The following is a 23,315-nucleotide window of genomic DNA, read 5'->3' as shown; positions in this document are numbered from 1 at the left end:
AATAAAGATTTGAAATGGCATTGTTGATTAGTTTAGTGGGCCAGTCAACCCACCTGAAAATCTGCACCGGTCCACGTGAGGTGCTAAGATAGAAATGAAACAGTTGAACAGGTTATAAGAGATATGCATATTTCAAAACAAGAGTCAATGCAGTGGATTAAAAACTGCTGAAGCATAAAAACATGCACAAAAACATTCTCATAAAACAAAAAGATAGTTTATTTTTTTGTTCTTTTTTTTTTTACTTTTTGTGCAAACTAACACGTATCATTTATTACTCTTTTTCTAGTCCCATGCCCTCAAACTAGCCCAAAGAATGAACAAAAGTGTCACAATTGTCCTCTACTTTATTGTGTCGTTGTCCTCTTCGCTGTAGGAACACATGGGCAAAAGCAAGGATATCAATAAAAATGAAAAATTAACACATTCATTGAGTAGTCTGGTGCTGTGCTGAACAAATCCACAGTCTTCATACGAATATATATAAAATAGGTGGGTGTCAGTAGTTCGTTCTTCGGAATCCACACGGGTTCTCCTCCCGTCTTGCATTGTACCTGAAAGGTAAAGTCCAGTTCAGTGTGTATATTAAAAATGAGCAAGTGTCAAATACTATGCATTGTTGAAGAAAAGTGAAGCATCTTGGACATATATTAATCGGGAAAAAACAATAACAGTACGAAAAGGTAATGTCAGTGCATATATTGTTTCACAAAGGGTAGATAAAAAATGTCGAACATTTGCCCTTGTGAAGGATTATTCTTACTTTTGGAGTCAAATTGTGCTTTTTTCATAATTTTCATGTACTCGTGGAAAACTATGATAGTCATAAATAAACCAGCAGTATTCAAATGTGTAATTTTTTTTCATTAACTATCTGTTCTCGGAATTGCAACTCAGGAGCTAGTTTTCGATGGTAAAATATTTTAGGCCATGTTGAAACCACTTCCTCCCAGACCGCCAGATTCTCTCACTGCATAACAGCAGTAACTACAGGCGTTGGCATGAATGAGTTCCATGCCTTGCAAAAGAGGAAAACAATTCACATGTTTCTGGAGAATGCATACCAACTTAAAAGTTGTGACTGTTACTTAGCGTGGCAAATTCCAAGTTATGGAACCTCCCACATCCCTGCACCATGTGTTTAATTTGTGCAGTCTTTAAGTAAGTTTTAAAAGTATCTGTTAAAAATCTACGTTGTATCTGTTTCTGCATTTGTGCGCGGTATTAAGCTAATACCCAATAAATCTAAGCCCCCGCTGCCCCCCCCCCCCAAGAACCCACAAGAGCTTACCCCTACTGCTAAATTTGTGAATACAGAAATTCCACCCTATTGGCACAATTACCCCAGTCCCGTCAGTGAACTAGGAATTTCCAAGTACAAAAGACATTTTACTCTTGTGAATCTGGTGTCTGTTGTCGAGCCTTCTTGGAATTACAGATTCTAAGGAATTAACTCCCTATATAAGGTAGCTAATATATTAAAGGAACATTTGTACAAACAGACAACAATGCATGTAAATCACTTTGAGAAGATTGAAAGAGGTCACGTTTATGTGCTGAAAGAAAGAATTCATTTGAAAAGTAGAGGTATATGTTGTGTGGGAGCAGGGACACTTTCATCTCAGGTACTAGAAAGGTTATTGGAAGGTAAAGGTCTGGATTTAGAGATGAAGTCATCGGAGTTAAGACAGGGTTTGTTCTACACGGATCTCTCTGACAACCCATAACAAAGTCCTTATTTCAGTATCATAATTGCTCTCATCACTTTATGCTTTAGGGCCTCATTCTCTCTCTCGCGGTAATCTGGTTTCTAATGAAAACTCCTGTTTTCTCCTGGATCGGGGTCGGGATTCTGTTACATTGATTGTGCACCCTGCAGCTGTTTGCCTACCTCAATTTTGCCAAGTAAAATCTGACACAAATCATGTGTGAAATCTGTATTTGTACACCTTGTAATGGTGGAACACACGTGTGATTAGCACCTAATTCCCCTTTCTGAGTTCCAGAACTCAGAATTACATACGAATTTAACACCTGATAAATACCACACCACCCAGTATCAGTAATTACTGGGTGCACACTAGCACATGTGATTATGTAAGGGTCAGATGAGGCCCTTAGTTTATCAAATGCAACTCCCTTCACATTTGCCAATTTTATTAATTTCAGGTTGGCTTGGTTGGTATTTAACCAATCCAAAGCTGTAATATTGTGCCTGGAGTGGTAAAAAGCTTTGGCCATTTTACAGCTCGGCATGGATAGCACTGTGCTAATCCTACTCTTAAGGACTTTGATGGAAAAGCAGACATTTGAGGTGAGCAAATTTAGAGTGTCACTGGTGTTGAGAGTGCTCTATAATGGAGATGCTTTCCACCTAAACTTGAGAACAACCCAGAGTTCTCTGCTTCTTTTTTGCATAATTTATTTGTCACTCTATGCCTGAAAGGGTATTCTTTTGTCAGAAATATCACGTTTCATCCAAACTTCCATATACACCTGTTGTATTTCTGAGTAAAGAAGCAGACATAAAAATGAATATTTGAACATCCATCTGGGCCTTGAGTTATGTTTGTGATCCTGATAATGTAGAGAAATCAATACCTTGTGTGTGGTGAAGTTAATCTTAATCCCTAGTATTTACTCTTGACAGTCTACCATTCCATCCTTAATGACTCAGCCATTAAAAACATCAACCACATGCAAATCAATCTTGGCCTGCTCCAAATCACAGTCCAGACCTAACTGTCAACCCTCTGAACAGAACAGAAGCCACCCCACGAATACTTCAGGCTTATGGTGTCTTCTAAGCAGTGGCGGTTGGTGACTTTTCAAAGTAGTGGGGAGTAAAAGTGGGGGTGAGTTCGACTGAATATTCTTAACCTTAGAAATGCCAACAAACAGATGTTATTTTCAGCAATTTAAAAAATGCAGCATTGGGCGCTACGCAAATAACAGACGATTGTTATTTAAAGGCACCGTTTTGTACCAATACCTCATAAAGATGTTCCCACTTGAAATGTGAAGATGTTGGCAGATGTCTGAACATGTTTCTAAAATGATGTCTCTTTCTGTTTTAAACAAAGTCACCTTAAAACTCAGAGTGAAGGCATACAGACAGTCAAGTGAAGGGAGGAGGTGCAATTTAGGCTTCATTTATTTACCTACGCTTTCTCTCATGGAAATGCAAGGCTAAACTACAAATCCTGTAGTGAACTTAAATACATACTTTTTAGACATAAACCTGTTATGAGATCGAAGGCTCAGTATTTCCTACTTTCTCTTACATTATTAACTTCCCGAGCAAATACCATTGCAGTGCCTCTACTGAATGCATAGCTGTGTGCCTTACCCATAAAACTCCAGCACTGTCACAGCTGTAGTCTGAAATTACCAGACACTGCCTCGGATGCAGCAGATTTGTTTACCGTTTGTTAGTTTGTGCCACACTATTTAATATATCACATTTGTCTCTTTACACGTGCCCCCTCAAACCGCTGACCCCTAGACTCCAGCAGTGATTTCTGCGGTTGCCACAAGGTGATTCTACAAGCCTTTAGGCAGTCTACGGGCGTTCAAAGCCTCACATTTGTCCGCTATATCATACCTGCTTGGCACTTTCGAATAGAATAAGGTCACACAGAGCGCCAACCACCATATAGGCGCTATTCCTGCAGAGTCTGCCTCAGGGCACTTGTAATGTGCTGTATCACTACTGACTAATGAATGCAAGGCAAAAAATCAAAATAACCGCCAGTGCTGTGTACCTCAACTTCATATATTCATCCTAAATAACGAACTATATCATAAGGCTCCTTACATTTTACGTGGAGGTGGCATATGCCCCGGCCATAATATCGGCCACACTAGCAGTGCTCTGGGATTGATCCCAGGCATTTGTATATCTGTGACGAGGCCAGTCTAAGTGAACATTTACAGGCACCTCACTAAATTCTGTATTTGTTTTGTGTTGTTGTTTTTGCCATTGTTTTGTGTTGCACCACAATGAAGTATCCCAGACACAACAGTTTGTGCATTCGTTTGTTTTGTATAGAAATTCAGCAGAAAAACAGACTGTTCAGTCTAATAACCGTGAAGTTATAAATGATTCTGAGGACTAGCACTCTCGGTTAGTGGCATATACGGTGAAATTAATTTTTAAAACTTTCACGTCAATTACCCCTGTTCTTGAGTTATGCAAGGGGGCAAAGGAGCAGAGACTTAAGGGCATGAGTGATATCAAAAAATAGAAACAGAGGCTCGGGACCAAATGAGACACCGTGGCTGCCCCTTGTCTCACCGTCAGACTGATGGAAAGTGCGCTGTCATGACAATAAAGGCAGGATCGCTGACACAGGGAAGAGATTCGCCTTATGTGTGACTCGCTTTCTGCATACCAAGTGTAAAAAGCCAGAAACAAGTGTTCATGTGGCAGATGAGGGCTGACGCGGCGCTCGCGTCTGCGGTCTCTGCCATCGAGACGGGCTGTGGTTTGCTTCAGATTGCGGGGCCACCTGGAGAAGACACATTGCAACCTCTCAGCCGAGCGTCAGTTTCTGGTTTATGAAGGATATCTATATGTATGCGACCTCTCCTCAATCCTTAACATATTGTATGCTTGATCAATTCTACCGTAAAGCTACACTGATGTTATACGTCAGGCAGAGCTCTTGAAAGTCGACGAGCCCTGATATATTATTGCCACTGCTGGTAATAACCACATTTGACCATTTGAAACAATCTTGTATTAAAATGCACCGTCTGCCAGTAGCCCATATTGATGCCACGGTACTGTCCACGACAGCGAGCAACAGAACTACCTGACAAACTCGTGGATTTATGGAGCAGTGGCAGCGGGTGGAAGGAGGCTGGGGGGAGTTTAAGTAAAATTTTTAAAAACTTACTGTATCCCGTGCCGCCTCAGCTCCTGGCCGGTCCGCGCTTTCCTGCTGCTTGCCTGCTGAACAGGAATCAGCCACAGGCAGCCTCCATCCCCTCCCCTTAGCCAATCACAACGCTGCAATGGCAGCGTTGAGATTGGTGCGGACGGCGTCCAGACGGGCGCCTGTATGGAGGCCATTTTCTCTATGTAGGCTGTATGCAGCCTACATAGAGTAAATGTAGTGTACGCCTGACTGGTTTGGTCGGCCCCAGAGGGCCGACCAAATAGTCACGGCCGACAATAGTGGGCAATCCATTCCTCCCGTACCCGCCCATCCTCCTGCCCCAAACCAGGCATACCCTCCCACCCTCCGCCAACCAGGCATACCCTTCTGCCTTCTCGCAGTGCGAGAAGCAGAAACATAAAATGGTATTTAAAATACAATTTTCTGTTTCTGCTTCTCGCACTACGAGAAAGCAGTAGGGCAATGCTCCTACGCCCTAATGGAGGAGCCGCCCCTGCTTTTAAGTGAGGTGAATTTGAGTCTCTCAGGTACAGCAAGCCACCTGACCTAAAGCTGGACATATCCATGCCACTTGCAGCGGCAAAATGAGAAAAACAAAATGTGATAAATGGCAATGTTCTGAATAAATTCATTACTTTGTAAATCATTCATTTTCCATTGTTTATATTCTGCCACTATGACATAGGCTGGGATCAGCCATATGTAAGAAAGTCTTGGCTAGTTCAGGGATAGTTCAAAATGAAAAAAATACTCATATAAGGAAAACAACGAATGTGCATCTCTCTTGAGACAACTACATTCAAATTGCAGGATTGCCTTGCAATTTAGTGGTTACAAAACCCCCTTCTAGATACCTACATACTTCGTGCTAAAAAATGTAGTAGTGTACTACCAACTGTGCGTAGCAAGGATATTGCAAGGCACGAATGAGATCTGTGACTGAATAGAGGCAAAATAATTGAAAAAGTAAGTCTCCAAGAGTCAGAATGGAAAGAAAAAAATAAGAAGTAGATGCACTGCTCACACATGACCTGGTACGAATCAAAAGTAAAACATAAACGCTTCAATGTTTGTTCTCCCAGGCCTGTAGAAGTAGACTTGTGAGCACCCAGCACTGTGTAATGATGCTCCTCTCACTCCCTGCCTAAAAACGCACCACCATGATGCTCTCCAGCAGGATTGCAGCAGTGGTGGCTCTCTGTCAGGATTACAACAGTGGTTATTTTTTTGTATCTAGGAGTAATGGAGACAAGATCAGTCACAGGACATCACCTGATAAAACCATTTTTTATACCATTGTTTGCTTAATGGATCATAGAGATGCTAGCATCATAGAAAAAGCTAAGGCTGCCAACATTTTGAGAGAAAGTTGGCAAGAGGGGTAGGGCAATTAAAAATGTCTGTCAAATATTCATGACTATGGATTGCCTGGGACAAGAAAGAGTATCCCAGTCTTCAAGAAGGGAAACGTAGTGAGTTCAACTGCATTTAATTTGGACGCTCTCAAGACATTCTGTAACTTTTCAGTGATTGTCTGGATCTTTGGGAATGTTGTTGTGAAATTTTAGGTAGTATGCATATATATATAGCATCCAAAGCTATAGCTTGAGAAAAAAAATCACAATTGGGATACGGTAGACATTAAATAGGATTGGGAAGGGAGCAGGCATTTGGAGGTTGCTCTAGGTGATGTCATTTGAACAAGCTAAGGGGAATAATTTAACATAGTGAGACCTGCTAGCTTGGAATTGGGAGAATCACTTAAAGGCAGGCCAAGGAAAAGGGTCTATTTAAGAGTTGAACTTTGTTGAATACCGTTTAGAGGTCATGGAGGATTAGCGCAAAAACTTGTCCTTAATTCAGAACTGTTGGAAATTGCCCTTATTGCAGGGTACCCCCCAAACTTTTTGTCTTCCTCCTCCCTTTCTTCTGGCCTCATTTTTGTGGGCATTAGGACTCTGGGCACTTTACCACTGGTAATCAATGCTAAAGTGCATGTGCTCTCTCCCTAAAATGTGGTAACATTGGCTTATCCACAATTTGCATATTCAGTTTACTTATATGTCCCTATTAAAGTGCACTATATTTGCCTAGGGCCTGTAATTTAAATGCTACTAGTGGGCCTGCAGCACTGATTGTGCCACCCACTCAGTAGCCCTTTAAACATGGCCCAGGCCTGCCATTGCACAGCCGGTGTGTGCAGTTTTAAACTGCCATTTCAACCAGGCAAGTTAACCTACTTGCCAGGCCCAAACCTTCCTTTTTATTACATGTAAGTCAACCCTAAGGTAGGCTGTAGGCAGTCCCATGGGCAGGGTGCAGTGTATTTAAAAAGTAGGACATGTACTTTTAAGTTTTACATGTCCTAGTAGAGAAATACTCTTAAATTCATGTTTCACTACTGCAAGGCATATTTCTTCCATAGGTTAACATTGGGATATCCTTGAACATCTTTTAAGTGCAAATTACAAATGGAAGGAGATACAAGTTTGGAGTTTGTTGTCTCTGGACTTATATTTTAAACTCACAACTTATGGTGAAATCAGATTTTAAATTCAAAGTCTAGAAATGCCTCTTTTAGAAAGTTGGCATTTTATTTTACTTTAACCATTCTGTGCCTCTACCTGTATCTGAATACATGTCTGGGTTCCAGGCTGATGAATCTCCACAAGCTAGAGTAAGAGGGAGGAGCTGATACTTGCACCTGAATAGGGCTGTGCCTGTCCTCACACATAGAGCTGCACACTCCCATGTAGTGCCCCTGGAGCCAGAAAAGGAAGGTCAGGGACCTTGTGAGGTTTAAAGGTCTCTTTGAAGTTTGCCTACTTCTAGACTGAAATGGGTATAAGTACTGGGCCTCTGACACCATGTACTCAGTTCTCTTTGGGGTCCTAAGTAGCCTCTGCCAAGAAGAGGAGCTGTGCTACAGGAGGGACTGCAACATTGCTAACTGTTTTGCTGTGTTGGCCTGCTGCCTGCTGATTTGTGGGCCACAGGAGGGACTGCCACTTTGCTACCTGCTCTGCTGTGTTGGCCTGCTGCCTGCTGTCTCTGACCTGGGCAGTGAGAAGGACTGGACCTGTTCTCTACAACCTTTTGCAACCTAAGTAACTCCAAGGGCTTGTTGGCTTGCCCTCTGTTCAGGAAATCTCAGAGCAAGCAAAGATTTCATTCTCACAAATGGCCGCTGCTAGGCTCTGCAAATCCGGAGTCTGAGTCTGCCTGACTTGCCATCAAAAAGTCTTGGGCTTTCGCAGTGTATCAGCAGCCACTTTTGGGCATCCACATGCATCAGCGTGGTGTACCAATCAAGAACCACAGTGTCTGCCTGGCCTGTTAGAACACAGACCATCATGTTTGTTGACTTTGCTGAAGCCGCAGTGCCCGAAGGCAGTCCAGCACGACCTGGCACACTCTGCACGCATCAAGGAAAGATGGGCATCTGACTCGGTGACTCCAATCACCGCATCATATCCAGCAAGGGTAGACTCCAGCAATGCGGGTCCCGATCCCAATCCTGATATCACCGCTGCAATCCCCCGAGAACGGTACTTTGCACTCCAGGACTTACAATGTCCCTGCCGTCCACCAGCGCTCTCGTGGACAGCCAGAACGGAGAAGTCTCCCACAAAGTTAACAGTGCATTTTAACTGTAATATCTTTGGAAGCATTGCTTCGTGGTGACCTGCAGAGAAAGTCTTTTCCAGATCCACGGAGTGAATAGCTGTCATTTCTCCAGCGTTACTGTATAGAACTTACTGAAAGCCCAGGGGCTCTGTCAAAATTGTACATTCTTGAAGTATTCATAACTTGAAATGCTTTAATTGGATTCTTATAGTTTAATCTCATTTTGGAGAGTAAAAGAGTTTCTATTTTCATACCACATTGCGGAGTCGTTTTAGTGGGGTCTTCACTGTGTTACTGCATCCATATATGCACAACTGCTTTACACAATCTTGAGCCTGACTGCTCTGTGCCAAGATTCCAGAGGGTGGGCACGGGCTGATTTTAGTGTGTGACTGACTTATGCTGACCAGAACTTGGACAGGGTGCATACCTTTACCAACTAGAGACCTGGTTTCTAACAATAAGTATGTGCTGGAGGTTAAGGAGGAAACTGCCCTTTGCTAGTCAGCTGGCGATGATGTGTCTACCACAGATTCAACTTTAGGTGAGGCAGAGAAAATTAGAAATTAGACAATAATTGGCAAGAGCTTCTGGGTCTGAATTAGTCACACTTTTAATTGTAAAGTAAGTGGTGTCCTTTTCCCTAAACGAATTGGAAGTATTGCAGCCCTTTACAGTTTTATGTGCAATTCCAGATTGACAAACATGCTTCAAAACATTTGCAAATATACACAACCTTAAGAGATTGCGGGTGTTACTATATGCACAGTGACTTTGTGAGATGGATCCTTTGTGTTCAAATGTCAACTAAATGCAATTGTTAATGGATTACTTTCTTAAAGTATGTATCTTTCAAGGACATGTCTGTTAAAGGCATTTGCTTAATGTGATATAAAATAAGAAGCCGTCAGTAAACTACTTTAAGTTAGATAAGGCAGTCCAAAGGAAATAGGGTAAGCAGTTTGTACATATATATATTTTTGGCAAATTGCAAAACATAGGACACTATTATTATGGAGGGGTCAGTTGATTCAATGTATGTTAGAGCCCTTTTGTGCTTTGACCATGGTGACAAAGAGCTGACCATCAGATTATACATGAAGCTACTCGAACTGGTGGCTTTAGCAGTTATTGCTGCCAATAAATGATGTAGCTTAGATAGCCTATCCCAGTGTGGATTAAAAGAAGTTGCACTGTGGTAGCTTTAAAATATAATATTGTCTAAAATAAATCTGGTGAAGCCATGTTAAGATGCACTAATGTTATGGTATTAACTAATTCCCTCAGGGGATGATTCTGAAAAGCCTTTATTACGATAGTTATTACTACAAGATTACTTTTTATGTGCTTTTACCTGCCTTTGTAAATCGATGCAGAAACGTCAAACCCCCCTATTAGTAAAAGTGCACAGGCATTCCTACTTGTATTTGAATTTTACCTGAACATTCCCATTTTATTCCCATTTTAGATGTTTGGGGGATGTTATACCTGGCCATTTTGGCAGGTTTATCCCCAAACATTTTGCCTTTTGCCTCCCATTTTCTGACCTTCTTTTTGTTGACTATAGGATTCTAGGCACTTTACCACGTGATAAGTGCTAAGGTGCATATGCTCTCTCAATATATTGTGACAATGATTGGGCATATTTGATTTACTGGTAAGTCCCTAATAAAGAGCACGGTGAGTGCCAGGGCCTGTATATCAAATGCTACCAGTGGGATTGCAGCACTGGTTGTGCCACCCACACGAGTAGCCCTGTAAATGTGTCTCAGACCTACCACTGCAGAGTCTGCGCACACAGTTGTAAACTGCAATGCTGCCCTGGCAAGTGCACCTATTTACTCGGTCCCAATCTTCCCTTGCCTTACATATAAGGCATGCCTAAGGTAGGCCCAAGTTTCCCCCATGGGCAGGGTGCAGTGTATGTGAAAGGTAGGACATCCACTAGTGTGTGTGACATGCCCTGATAGTGTAATACTGTGTATTTCGTTTTTCCCTGCTGTAACATTTGACATGTATAGCTTTCAAGATAGAAAAATTGAGTTTAGTCTCTCTGAACTAAACACGCCTTTTGGTAAAATGGTTTTTAAATTCTGTGTTTGAAAATGTCACTTTTAGAAAGTGGGCATTTTCTTGCTTTACCATTCTGTGTGCCTCTGGCTGTTTGGGTATTCAGTGTCTGGGGTTTGAGTGACAGGAGCTGGAGATTTGCATTCACCCTAGACAGTCACTAGGGGAGTTTAGGTGTGCATGCCTTGCCTGGGTGTCTCATCGCAGGGCTGAATAGATTTGGTCTGCATTTAGAGTGGTGGAAGGAGTTTCCCTTGCATGTGAATATACTGTGTCCCCTTTTTCACAATTTGGTGTCCGCCCCCTGTGAATATGCTGCACCAGGGAGGAAAGGGCTGGTTTGGACTGGGTTCAGAGACCCTTACAGCAAAGAGAACAATGACAATTTGTGGTATAAGTACTGCACCTAAAAACCCAGGACTTTAGATTACTTCAAGGAGTAAGAGAACCCTACCAAGAAGAAGAACGAAAGGACTGTGTGAGGAGCCCTGCCATTTCTGAGTGAGAGGTGGGTTGCCTGCAGTTGCTGCTTCTGTCTGTGGTCAAGGAAAAAGACTGACTCTTTTTGATCTGCTGTGGTATCCTTCTTGGGGAGAATCTTCAAGGGCTTGTGTGTGCTTGCCTCCTGTTGGAAATCTCAGATAGATAAACGATTTCAAGACATATCCTTGCTGGATCATAAAATAAACTAAGGGCTGGGAGCTGTGTGAGGAGCACTGCCCATGATGTGTGTGGGGTGGGCTGGACTGCAGTTGCCGCTGCTGTCTGGAGCAGAAGAAGGACTGCCCTTCACCCTTGTGTCATGAAATAAAGCATGGGTTGAACGCTCCTTTTGTTGCACCAGCGTGGAGAGCACTTTCCCTGTCTCCCAGGAGCACTCTAAAAGAGACAGGGCTAGTGAAGCCCTTTATCCTACCATTCTGAGCATGGAGAGCACTGTCTGCTATCCTTGGTGTTGGAGCATGTACAGCAAGGCCCTGTCCCTGTTGTGAGAGGGTAGTGGGAGTGGAGAGCTTGGAGGTGGAAGTGCTCTCTCCCTTTCTCCATGGACAGCGTGTGTGGCCTCTGCTGCTGGGATGCAATGGAAGCACCGGGCCAGAGCCTGACGTTGCTGGGCAACGCTGATGCTGGAGAGAACAAAGGAGCAGAGGGCGACCCCAACAGAGACAATGCTCCACATCTCCCCTGCTGAGAAGAGAAAGACATTACTCCAGTGCGCCTGTTCCAGTCGACTCCAGGTCAGATGCGACCCCGGGCCGGCCCGGCTTCCATCTGGAACTGAATTACAGCATGCGCGCCGAGCGATCGCGGGCAGCTGCTCAAATTGAGCTACCGCCATGGGGAGGACCGAGAAAGATGTCTCCCCACCCCAGTATGAGTTGGGTGGATATGGGGCTGCAAAGTAGACCACATGCGGTCTGGGTGTCTCCCTCCCCCCTGGGAAGCATTGGGTTCTTCTTCCCTTGGTAGCCGAGAGGGCGGGAATCCTCAACGGAGGTCCCGCTGGGCTTCTGTGTATGCCAATCACCTGTTCGAGAGACCGAGAGAGGTCGGCTATGTGTTCTTTTTTTACCCACAGTTGCACTACCTTCATAACTATGGGGGCATTGCTTTACTCCTGTGGCCTACCTTTGGTGAAGCAGTCACGGCTCAGCTGATAGGGCGGGAAGTAATCATCAATGGAGGTCCCGGTCCTGCTGAGTCAGTCAGTCTCTGTTCCCTATGATATGGCCTGAATTACCGTATAGCGCCTGATATGAGCGCAAGTACCCAGGCACCCCTGTAATGGAATGCTTTTATAACCACTGCATTGTGATGCACTGGTATGTGGATGCATGTCATTTTTACCTCGCAGTGACCATATAGCTAGTATAATTTGCAGGAACTGCATACTATGCACAACAATGCTGCTTTGTGGTGTTTTATGACTGGTGCAACTTAGAAGTATTTACTGTTTGCACTAACTGTGATGTTAGGCGTAATAGGTGCTTATGACACGGGCAATATATGTGACTTTATGTTAGTAGTTGGCAAAGGGATTGATGAACTGCGTGTGGCACAGCGATTTATATGATGTGGTCTAATATGTTTAGTGTATAATACAAATGATATTTTTGATATAACCTTGTGTGGAGCCTCTTTTTGTGGTGTGCCTAGTGTGTTGCTGGTGTGTGTGTGTGTTGCACAAATACTTTACACATTGCCTCTGGGATAAGCCTGACTGCTCTGCCAAGCTACCAAAGGGGTGAGCAGCGGTTATCTTGGGTGTGTAACTCCCTTACCCTGACTAGTGGTGGGTTCTGCCTGGCTTAGGTGCATACCCTAGCCAACCAGAAACCCAATTTCTAACAGGGCAAAATTCACAAGGGCAGGTAAGAGCACGTAAGAGTACTAAAGGAGAATTAATTTACATACTCAAAATGCCTTTGTGAATAAGCCCCTTAAAGTTCATATTTGTATGCATGACTGGAAAAATGTAAGGTGTGGCTATGCATAAGCCAAGCCAATGTCTTGGATGGGAGTTTGAGTTTCATCACACTAAAATAGATTCCCATGTGAAAATCCAGCAGGTACTGGCAGTTCCCTAACAAGTTCGTAACACCCTAGATCTCTAATCCTTCATTATCATTCCATAGAGCAGACACTCCTACAAGTAGTCTGGATGAGCCTCTTCAGAGATTAATGAAGAATGCAGCCACAAGTGCCAGTCTGGCCTCAGAGAGAACAGTTGGGGATTGGGTTGGTCTGAATCTTGTACACCCCTTTGATTACCAATTAACAATGGGGGGCTGGAGACCAGGTCACAGATGTATAGGCCAGCTTTAGGTGCAGGGATTTGCTGCCAAAGTCAGGAAGAGGTCATTATAATCCCCAATATAGACCTAGGTAGCTGCACTACCTTTTACCTACATTTGTCCTACCTTGCTCTGCATAATGGCTCTGGTGTTGACCTTTTACCTAGTTAGGTGCCTGTTAGAAATTGAGTTTCAGCTTGGCTAGGGTATACACTGAAGCCAGGCAGAACCCACAACTCTACTCAGGGTAAGGGAATTGCTCACCCAAGATAACCTCTGCTCAACCCCTTGGTAGCTTGGCAGAGCAGTCAGGCTTATCCCAGAGACAATGTGTAAAGCGTTTGAGCAACACACACACTAGTGACACACTAGGCACACTACAAGAGACTCCACACAAGGTAATATAAAAATAGCCTTTGTATTATATATACATCAAAACACATTAGACCATAAATCACTGAATAGCATGTAAAGCACTTTTAAGACAACATAACAAAAATCATTGTGTCACTGGGCACATGTCATAAAGAAGGCACACACTAGCACCTGATTCCAATCGAGCCATTTTGCTAAATCAGGGCGGGTATTTAAGGAGCTCCCCCTCCTTCCTGCCGTCACCTCCCAGACAGCTCGCAGTCTGGTTTGAAGTACCGACGGACAGGTAAGGAGAGGGGAGTTCCGCGTTTTGGTTGAGGGCTGTAGGTCCATGTTTGTTTAACAAATATTGTTTTGTCAATAGTGAGATAGTTACACCCCTCGCTCTGAACCTTGCATAGGGTGTGTGCTGTTTCCTCCTGAACCTTGTTGCATTTGATGTTGGAAGGAGTGACTTTAAAGATGGAGGTTTTTACCATTGTGAATTATTGGATCGTTGTTTTTCTAAACAAACCAAGAAGTTTTGAAAGGAACATCTTTTTCAATTACCTGCACTATTATGTCTATAGGGGAGTTTTTTTAGGTCATTGACTTTTTAGTTTTTATAGGTTTATTATAATGTTTAAATGTATATGTGAAGAGTCTAGACAGATGAGTATCAGTTTGCAACTTTTCTGTTTGTCCTCACATTTAAACAGAGCGGTGCCTCCATCTCCGAGCAGTCAGCCGGGTGAGATGAGGCTTTTCTCCCACAAAAGGCTGGGTGAGTTCAATACGTTTTTTTCGAAATCTTGTTTGCATGCAACCAACGTTTGGGTTCTTTTGTAAAGAGAGCAGTGCTTAATGGGCACTGCTGAATAGTGGTCATTGATGCTGTGATTTATGTGTGAAACGTCTTTCTGATGGTTTGATTTTCCGAATCCTTTTTAGGAAAGAAGACATAGTTCTTACGTCCAAGCATGAGGTTGCTAGTCCGGTAGGGTGGCCATTGCTACAGTCTTACCTGATTATTGTATATTCACTTTTTGAGTATTGTTTTTCACGATTTATATACTAAAAGTGTTTACCCTGCAGTAGCCTTTATCTCCATCTTATCTAGGTCCTGAAGAAAGCCGGGTCAGTTGACCATATCGGCTGAAACATGTCGACCTTATTAGACTGAGCCAGGAAATAGTCATTTTTTAAGACTATTTGTTTTTTTTAAAACATGACACCTGGACAATTCCTAATAAACATATTTTTTGCCCAGGTAGCCATTTTTAACTCACATTCACACTAGAGCACTGCACGTCACTAGAGTCTTCATAGTTTGAACACACACCTTGGCAGGAGTTCTTCTTTTTTTTGGGAAGTATTTGGTTGGGCACCCGGCAGGGCCTGTCAGCTCGACACTGTGGGCCTAGACCGTGACCCCCTAGAGTCTCAGATGACGAAGCTCCGCCAGTAAGGGTGGGCTGATGGACTCTTAACTCCCGCCAGGATTACCATCTTCTGTATAATAACTCTGCACAAAAGTCTCTGCTATTATCATCTTTGGATGACAGGCCCACAGTACCATGACAGATCTAGGTAGAACCCCTGAGGGTACCTTTTGGGTATATAAGTACCACATCTTCGCTGGGCAAACCAGAGGAGAAGCTTCCATGCTGACACGAGACGCTGAAGTTCCTAAGTGCAGACACTCCAGCATGCAGTGGTCTGGCATCCCTTGCAGGGTGTCCAACTCGTGACCAAGATGGGGCCCTTCATTCTCTCTCATCAGGTAATGGGGTTGGCTCTTTCCTAGGGGGATTCTTGGCTTTCCACCTACAAACATGCTAGGTAGACATAGGTACACTTATCTAGGGTTTGCATCTTAGGAGTACGCATGATAACTGCCATGAATCTATATGCCTGCATATATTCACTGTTTTAGCACCATGGTAGAATTCTACCTTTTATTTACTCTGTTGGTGCTTGTATTCGTGTATATATCTGTTTCTGTCTAATGGTTGTAGTAGCACACGTATTTATACTAGAATAACACTAGTTCAATAAATACTTATTGAAAACGTCCCCATCGTTTATTCTGTGTATTTCTCTGAGACCGAGTGAGCACGAGTGACTGAGTGAAATGTAGTACACTGTTTCCACAATCCCTGATGGGTCAGGGTTGTCATGTTTGATAGTTACCTGAAACTATTTGCCCCTGGTTAAGGTTGGGGGACTTATAGTGGCACTGTGAGCTAGCTTGTCCACAGGTTAACATATACTTTGGGAGTGTCAGGAATCAGTCTGGACACCAGTCCCTTAGTTTATGTTGTCTAAACGTGCAGATCCTATATTGATTTATAGGCACTACATGACAAGGTGCCCTGGTTCCAGCTTTGCTCTTGATACCATCCTTTCTCAGTATGTCACTGGCTTGGATGGCAACAGGTTCACATGTCCCATCACTGCTTTTGACAAGGTCTGAAAAGATGGATCAGGGAAAAGGTGACTGACCCTAGTTTACCCATCTTGTCACTGGCAGGCGATAGGAACACCAAACCTCACCCCAGCAAAGCTTGTGAGAAGATGGGAATGTGTGGGGGTCAAAGGCATATCCAGTATCATTGGTTTAATCCCACTTCTCATGACCACTAGACGATTGATGCCATTGTAAGCCAAGACTAAGAGGAGCATCAATCCGCTGCTATTTGAAGCACTGTTCTGCAGCATAATCTGGCCCTTAGAGGGTTTCTCAAATCCTCTGGCTAGGATGCTGGGCACAGAGTTGCATCTGTCAGTCTTTATTATCCTCATGTTGCCTCACCCCATCCTCCATAATGCGTGGCTGTTCTGAGCTTAAAATTCTTAGATGAGCAAACTGTAACAAGCCATTGTACTTGTTGCTGCCAGACACCCTCTAGAACAACCTGCAGGCTTGATTAATTTACAGAGCTTCAGTGAAAGTGCCAGTAATCCAAAGACACGTCTACATTGGCAAAACTAAATCTGCGTGGTAGGAGCTTTGGGGGGGCTGAGTTTTTACGCAAACACTTACTGCTTTACACTTGGCTAATGAAAATGGTGCCAAAAAGGAGCCGGGTGGGGTGGTTCCAAAGGTTAAAGATATTGGGAGGCTATGGGTTTGAGGGCTATTAGTGGGAGGTAGGATGACATTTTTAAATATAAACAACATTCTTATAGCTCTTCAAGTTTATTCAAGCATTGAGATTTTCATGTATTGCATAAAGCAGCTGCAGAAAGACGAGCAATAACTCACTGGTGACTTGAGCACAATGCCATCTAACCTGTATCATGTCCAGGTTATGAAATTCTGTTTCCATTGTTTGTTGTGGAGCTTGAACATGAACTTCAAACTCCTGCAACCCTCGTAGACAACAAAATCTGCTACAAATCCCTTCACTCGAATAGAATAAATGGGAGAATGCTAAAATGATCAACCGTTTGTATAACACAAACCAACTAAATAATATCCCTAGTAAACGTCATTGGCAGAAATATGTGACAGCGCAGGCCCAAGTGCAATTTTGCCAAATGTATGGATTTTATGGGATTGAAGAAGATTACAGTGGCAATTATGCAGCAACATTTCCACTGACTAACCGTTGTAAGACATCTTTTTCAATAACTGTAGGTGCGAAAACATAACATGCTCTCTAAGTGCCACGTAGGCAGAGGTCAGTGCAAAATGTTGCTAGCACAGGTGTAATCCTATGTTATCTAGCCTTCGTATTGGCATTAACTAACTTAACAGCTTTCGCATCAGCCTCAGTAAAATGAAAGAATAGGGCTTTCTTACCAGGATTCTAATCTACCGTTGGTGGATGCCAAACCTGCCACTTCATACGAGAATGGACCTAAGAAGTGGTGGAAGTTCTCTGACCTCTTTCTCTACTTTGCCCTAGGCAACGCTAACATATTTCATCACCACTGGGCATCTGTTTACTATGGAGCCATATTGGTATGGTATTCCTTTATTTTTCCAAGAGTTGTGTTTAGGAATACATCTTTATCGCTTTATCTACTTTAAATTGCCTTGTATCTTGCATTTGCCATCACCTTCCTGTGCTTGGCCATGCTACTAAAACTGAGAGCCAGTGGTAGCTAAAGGTGACTTAACTCGTCTCTGTCTATAAATAGCCTATGTCCATGTGTGATGGCCTCTCGATGAAATGATGGATTTCTTCATTCTGTGGCTCCACGTTTAGCCTGTGAGTTATTTCCTAGTGAGCAGAAGGTAGATCTGTCATTACTTAGTAAGTGAAGAAGTGGAGAAGTGTGGCTCACTGGTTAGAGTAGGCAGACCTGGAAGCAAAGGTCAGCCCAGGACCAGGGTTCAATTCCCGGATCAGCTGGGTCTTGAGTCCATAAATTGTCCATGGACTCGATAATTCTCGCTCCAGTGCATACTCGATTCATGGGTTCACACTCTGCGACTCTGGGCAATAGCTTGCTTAATCTCCACAATGGCCCCTCGCGGCGGGATGCCTGGCTTTCACCTTGTGGATACCCTGCTGGGTTATCTCACAGGGGAATACCAGGACGGGTTCCCTAAGCAAGTGCTTAGAGACCGGTTGGTGATTTGCGCTATATAAATATCTGTACATTTACATTTCAAGTGATGCATTCCCTTTCCACACAAAAAGTAATTATAGGGAGTCTATAGTTTGCAGCTTTCAAATGAATGTTCTTCATTTATAGTACTTTAAACATCTTGGTTGAGCAAATAAATACCGCACAGACTAGCAGTACAGTACTTCATCTTGTCTAATATGTGTCCTCTCCAGGAAACCTGGTGTGCACAGGCTGGTATATCACATCTAATTAATAACTGAACAGGTTTAAAAGCTAATTTGGAATCACAATGATGTATATCAACAAAGTTGCTCTTATATTTGCTCAACTGTTCTCTAGTAAAAGCTAAGCTGGGGAAAGCGCTATCCTGAAAAATCTTTAAATCAAATGCACAGCTAAACTCCAGCTCCAAGAAAAAAAGAGGGTAAAAATAAATCCTGTAGCTCTCATTTTTCCCTGAAAAGATTCATATTGTTCCTTTTGTTTCAGAGGTGTAAAACCGCTTACTTAATGGATGCTTCACATGATAAATTGGACAACTGTATCTTTCCAGGGAGAATGTTGTGCAGTGTTTTATAGAGCACAAGACTGAGTTATTAGCTGTGACATGTCGACGAAAATCGCTGATGCCTCAAGGCAAGCTCAGAGATTTTGCGTTATTCTCAATGAAAGATGTCAGTTATCAGAAAAGCCCAGCTTTTTAAACGCAAAGGTAAATTATGTAACTATAGAGTGACCACAAAGGCTATTTTAGCCTTATTTGAGTTAAACACAATGTATAGGATCTACGCTATATAATGGTATCTTGTATGAAATGTTTTTATTTGCATTTATTTGTTGCAATAAATAATTTCGATCAGATACACTGTATAGAGGATACATGTATACTAGGTGCACATGTGACGGTGGGGGGGGGGGCAACCATTGATGATCGAGGTGGAGGTTGGGATGGAGATAGCTAAGAGTTATTTATGGAAAGCATAAAAACCATGAAAATATATGTCAGCTGCAGCGTTTTATTGGGTCATTTATATGTGAATGCAAATCATGAGTAATTAACGGATTGTGTACATTATGTCTATCTGCATGTTTTTCACACGGTAAACATTAATAACTTGAACCAATTTTTCACAACCATACTATTACATAATCTACTGATGCAATCAATCCAAATACATTTGTAGAGCATCTAAGGCACCATGCATACACGTGCCGATTTAGGCAAATACATCAATTCAATAAAAGTTTTCACTTTACATACCTGTTGTTATTAATGTCAAATTTTCTCTTTAGTATGCAATCTTTTCCTGATTATATTTGACAAAGGATGACTGAATTGGTGAACATCCTTTCACACAACTTACACAAGGTCAATTGCGGTGTGAGGTATTTTCTTGAATTAACGTAGTACTCATAGAAGTGGGAGAGCATTGGACTCTCAGTTGGCACAGTCTTGATTTTAGGATCAAAACTGTCCACCAGAATTAGAGATGTCTTGTGCCAGAAAAAACACATATGTCTCATGATCCTGGAGAAGACAAGGGAACATTGCATTGTGACTATGCACACCGATGAATTAAGGTCACTGTATAACTGGGGAGAGGATGTAGCCTTGCGGCTAGAGCAGTCGACCTCGAAGCTGGGGAACCGGGTTCGAGTCTCAGCAACCACGCTCAACATCCTGTGATTCTGGGCAAATCGCTTAATCTCCCCGTGCCTAACAAAAATGAATGTGTCCTTCTGTAACGAAACTGGGGCTATGTAAAGCGCACTGATGCCCGATGTCTCGGGTCTAGTTCGCGCTTTATAAAACTCTTTTCTTTTTTTTTACAATTTTTTATTGAGCAGATTAAAAAGCAAAAACATAGGAGTATTTAAAAGGAATACTAATATAGATAACCAAATTGATACTTGTACAATAATTTACATTAGAAAATGCTCTCACAGCAGACATATTACATTGTCAAAAGCTATTTCTTAGATAATAAAGTGCAGGTGCTAAAGTGCTGATTTTTCGAAAACTTCCTCTCCAGTATATTATCCAGATATACTTTCCAGTACATTCAACTATAACATTGGCTTCTATCCCATAGGCGAGATGCGATAATTGTAAATGTAAATGTAAATTTGAAACTTGTATAGCGCACTACTCACCCGCAAGGGTCTCAAGGCGCTTGTACGAATACCGCTGTGAAACCCATCCTGGCTTTCCCTGTGAGGCGTCCACTCCTGGGCACCCCCAAGGTGGAGGCCAGGCATCCTTAGCGTTGTGGGGGCCGTTGTGGAGATTAAGCAAGCTATTGCCCAGAGTTGCAGAGTGGGACTCCATGATTGGAATAGGCCCCCAGGCGAGAATTATCAGGTCCGTGGAATTTTTTTTTTTTTTTTTTTTTTTTTAGTCCAAGACCCGCCGAGGCGGGGAATTGAACCCTGGTCCCGGGCTAGACCTCTGCATCAGGGTCTGCCGCTCTAATCATTGAGCCACACTTCTCACACTACACTGTAGTTTTCCCAGCTACGGTGAGTGTGAAGTCATTTCCTCTAGCTGACTTGAAAGGTCTGAGATGAATAAATTAAAAAGGTGCGGGCCAGGACGCACCCCCGCTTCAGACCCGTGTTGGTATACACTTTTCTGGATATTCTAGCTCTATTCCCAAGCTTCATGCGTACCCAGGTATCTGTGTAAAACAGTAGTAGACCCTTCAATATTCTATCTGGTATACCCCAGGATTTTAATTTACACCACATGCGTTTCCGATCTACGATGTCAAAGGCAGCTTTTAAGTCGATGTAACACAGATGAAGATCTTGTTTTCTATTTTTGCATATTTCAGCAATCATTGAGATTGACAGAATATTTGTAATAGTTCCAGTACCCTTCCTAAATCAGGTTTGGTTTTTGGTATTAGGTTAAGTTCTCTAGACCAATCGGCTAGGTCTTTAAGGATTAATGAGGCAAAATATTTGGCTTCGACATCCTGTAAGGCAATTAGCCTAGAATTTTTGGGATTCGATCTGTCTCCTCCTTTGTAAATAGGGGTAAAGATTGATCCCTGACAACTTTCTGGGATTTGATTGTTAAGCTCTACATCAATGTAGAGTTTCCCAAGGATCGAGCTCCAATACTCCGAGTCGTATTTAAAAGTTGCCTGGGGAATGCCGTTCAGGCCGGGAGCACCGCCGCTTCTGCCTTTCTTTATTATGTTTGTTATTTCTTCTGTTGTGTACATTGATTGATTGGTCTGTGATTTCCATTCATTCTCAATAGTCCGTTTTACGGTCGATAACTGGAAATTGTCTATATCGTGGAGTTGTTCTTCTTTAAATTTATCCCTGAGGAAGTTAACCCACTGCTGTTCTTGTATGTGCGACGTTAAGATGTTTCGAGGTCTAGAGAAGTTGTTTATTGTCTGTCAAAATGTGTTAAGATTTGAGTGTCTTAAATTGTAAAATAGTTTAGACCAGAAACTCTCGGCTTTCTCTTTTTTCAATTCCCATATTCTTTTTTTGAATTGTATTCTCATTTGTTGAAAGACTTTCCCGCATATGCCCTTGGATTTGTCCTGTAGCAATTTCCTTTGAGCTTTTCTTAGTTCTTTCTTTAGCATTTGCAGATCTTTTCTTAGATTTTTTGTCTGGTCATATGTTTTGACCCCAATTTTTGAAACTTTCATAGTTTTTGCTAATTTGTTTAGGAATTGAGACCAAGCTTGTATTCTGTTAATGGGTTCTGATGTTAGTTCGGCCAAGAGACTCTTTATTGTGAAAAACAAGTCTATTTTATTCGTATTCGTCCATTTCAAACGTTTTAAATTGATTGAGGTAATTTCACCCTCTGGAGCATTAGTAGGTTGATGTCTTGGTGTGTTTAGATTGAAGGTGACTTGCTGTATTGAGTGATCTCTCAAAGGGGTAAACTCTATGTAGAAGCGAGCTAATGTTGGTAGTAAAGAAAGGGTTAAGAGTGAAAAGTCTAACGTTGAGTGCGCCCTTGGACCGTAGTATGTTTTTTCTGGAGGGCGATCTTCGTCGTTTCTTCCATTAAGGACCCGCATACCTTGGAATTCAATATCTGTGACTAGTTGCTGACCAATGGGGTTCATACGATAAGTCCCTGTATTTTGTTGCTGTGGCACACACCAAAATGAGTTATCTGCTGTTAGCATTTCGTCTTCGTCTGGCATGAATATCAAATTTGAGTTAAAATCACCTGTTACTATTAAATTCCAGGTCGGCTCATCACAGCGTAGGCTTGATATTGTTTTAATCAAAAGGGCATTTTTCTCCTTTTTTATTTGAGCCTTTGGTTGTGTGTAGTAATTAATTAGCAGTATCGTCTTACCTGTACTTAAGTTTTGATCTGAGAATTTTACAATTTGTATGCTGGGATCCGGAGATATCAACTGTTCTGTTGATATTTTTAGAGCTGTCGATACATACACGGTCAATCCTCCTACTGCCCTGCCATAGTACTTGCATTTTTCCGCAGCGACTGTATAATGGGCATAACCTGCTATCGGATTATCTTCCTGCGACCAAGTTTCTTGCAGGGCTATAATGTCACAATCTTCCCACTCCTTAAGTGGGATGCCTTCATCAAACAGTCTCCTGGCTCCTGCTATATTCCAAGATATCATGTGTATTTTATTTATTTCAGAAGTGGGAACCATAGCTCCCTTATGTCAGACACTTTGGTTGTTCAATACTCCGGGTAGCCAGTTCCATTGATCTTGATTTAGGTCACTCTCCCCATGTGTTTCTTTTATTGATACAACCGGGGTCTCGGCTGTATCACTCCTCCCTTTTGCATTATGTAGAATTGAATATACCTGTGCAGCAGGTTTCTTGTGATATATTATCCTTTTTGTGTCCTGCTGTTCAATTTCTTTCAATGGGAATGGAAATCGCGGTCTTACTGGTTCTTTTATTTGAATGCCTCAGGCAGAGAATCGTTCAGAGCTGTTTAGTATTAGCTGTGCTA

The 23,315-nt window shown here is 42.5% G+C and overlaps 1 protein-coding gene across 1 annotated transcript in view; it reads right to left on the bottom strand.

The window, feature by feature from the left end:
- Positions 1–201: 201 nt before the first annotated feature.
- SMPX (small muscle protein X-linked) overlaps positions 202–23,315 on the bottom strand; it is a 308,624-nt gene continuing 285,510 nt past the window's right edge. Inside the window, exon 5 of the mRNA XM_085622477.1 lies at positions 202–554. The gene's annotated coding sequence lies outside the window, so the exon portion shown is untranslated. The remainder of the gene's footprint in view (positions 555–23,315) is intronic.

Source organism: Triturus cristatus, chromosome 8 (genome assembly GCF_964204655.1).
Source record: "Triturus cristatus chromosome 8, aTriCri1.1, whole genome shotgun sequence".
In the NCBI taxonomy this organism is placed as follows: domain Eukaryota; kingdom Metazoa; phylum Chordata; class Amphibia; order Caudata; family Salamandridae; genus Triturus; species Triturus cristatus.
Note: the sequence above shows the minus strand (reverse complement) of the source record. Positions and strands in the feature narration are given on the sequence as shown.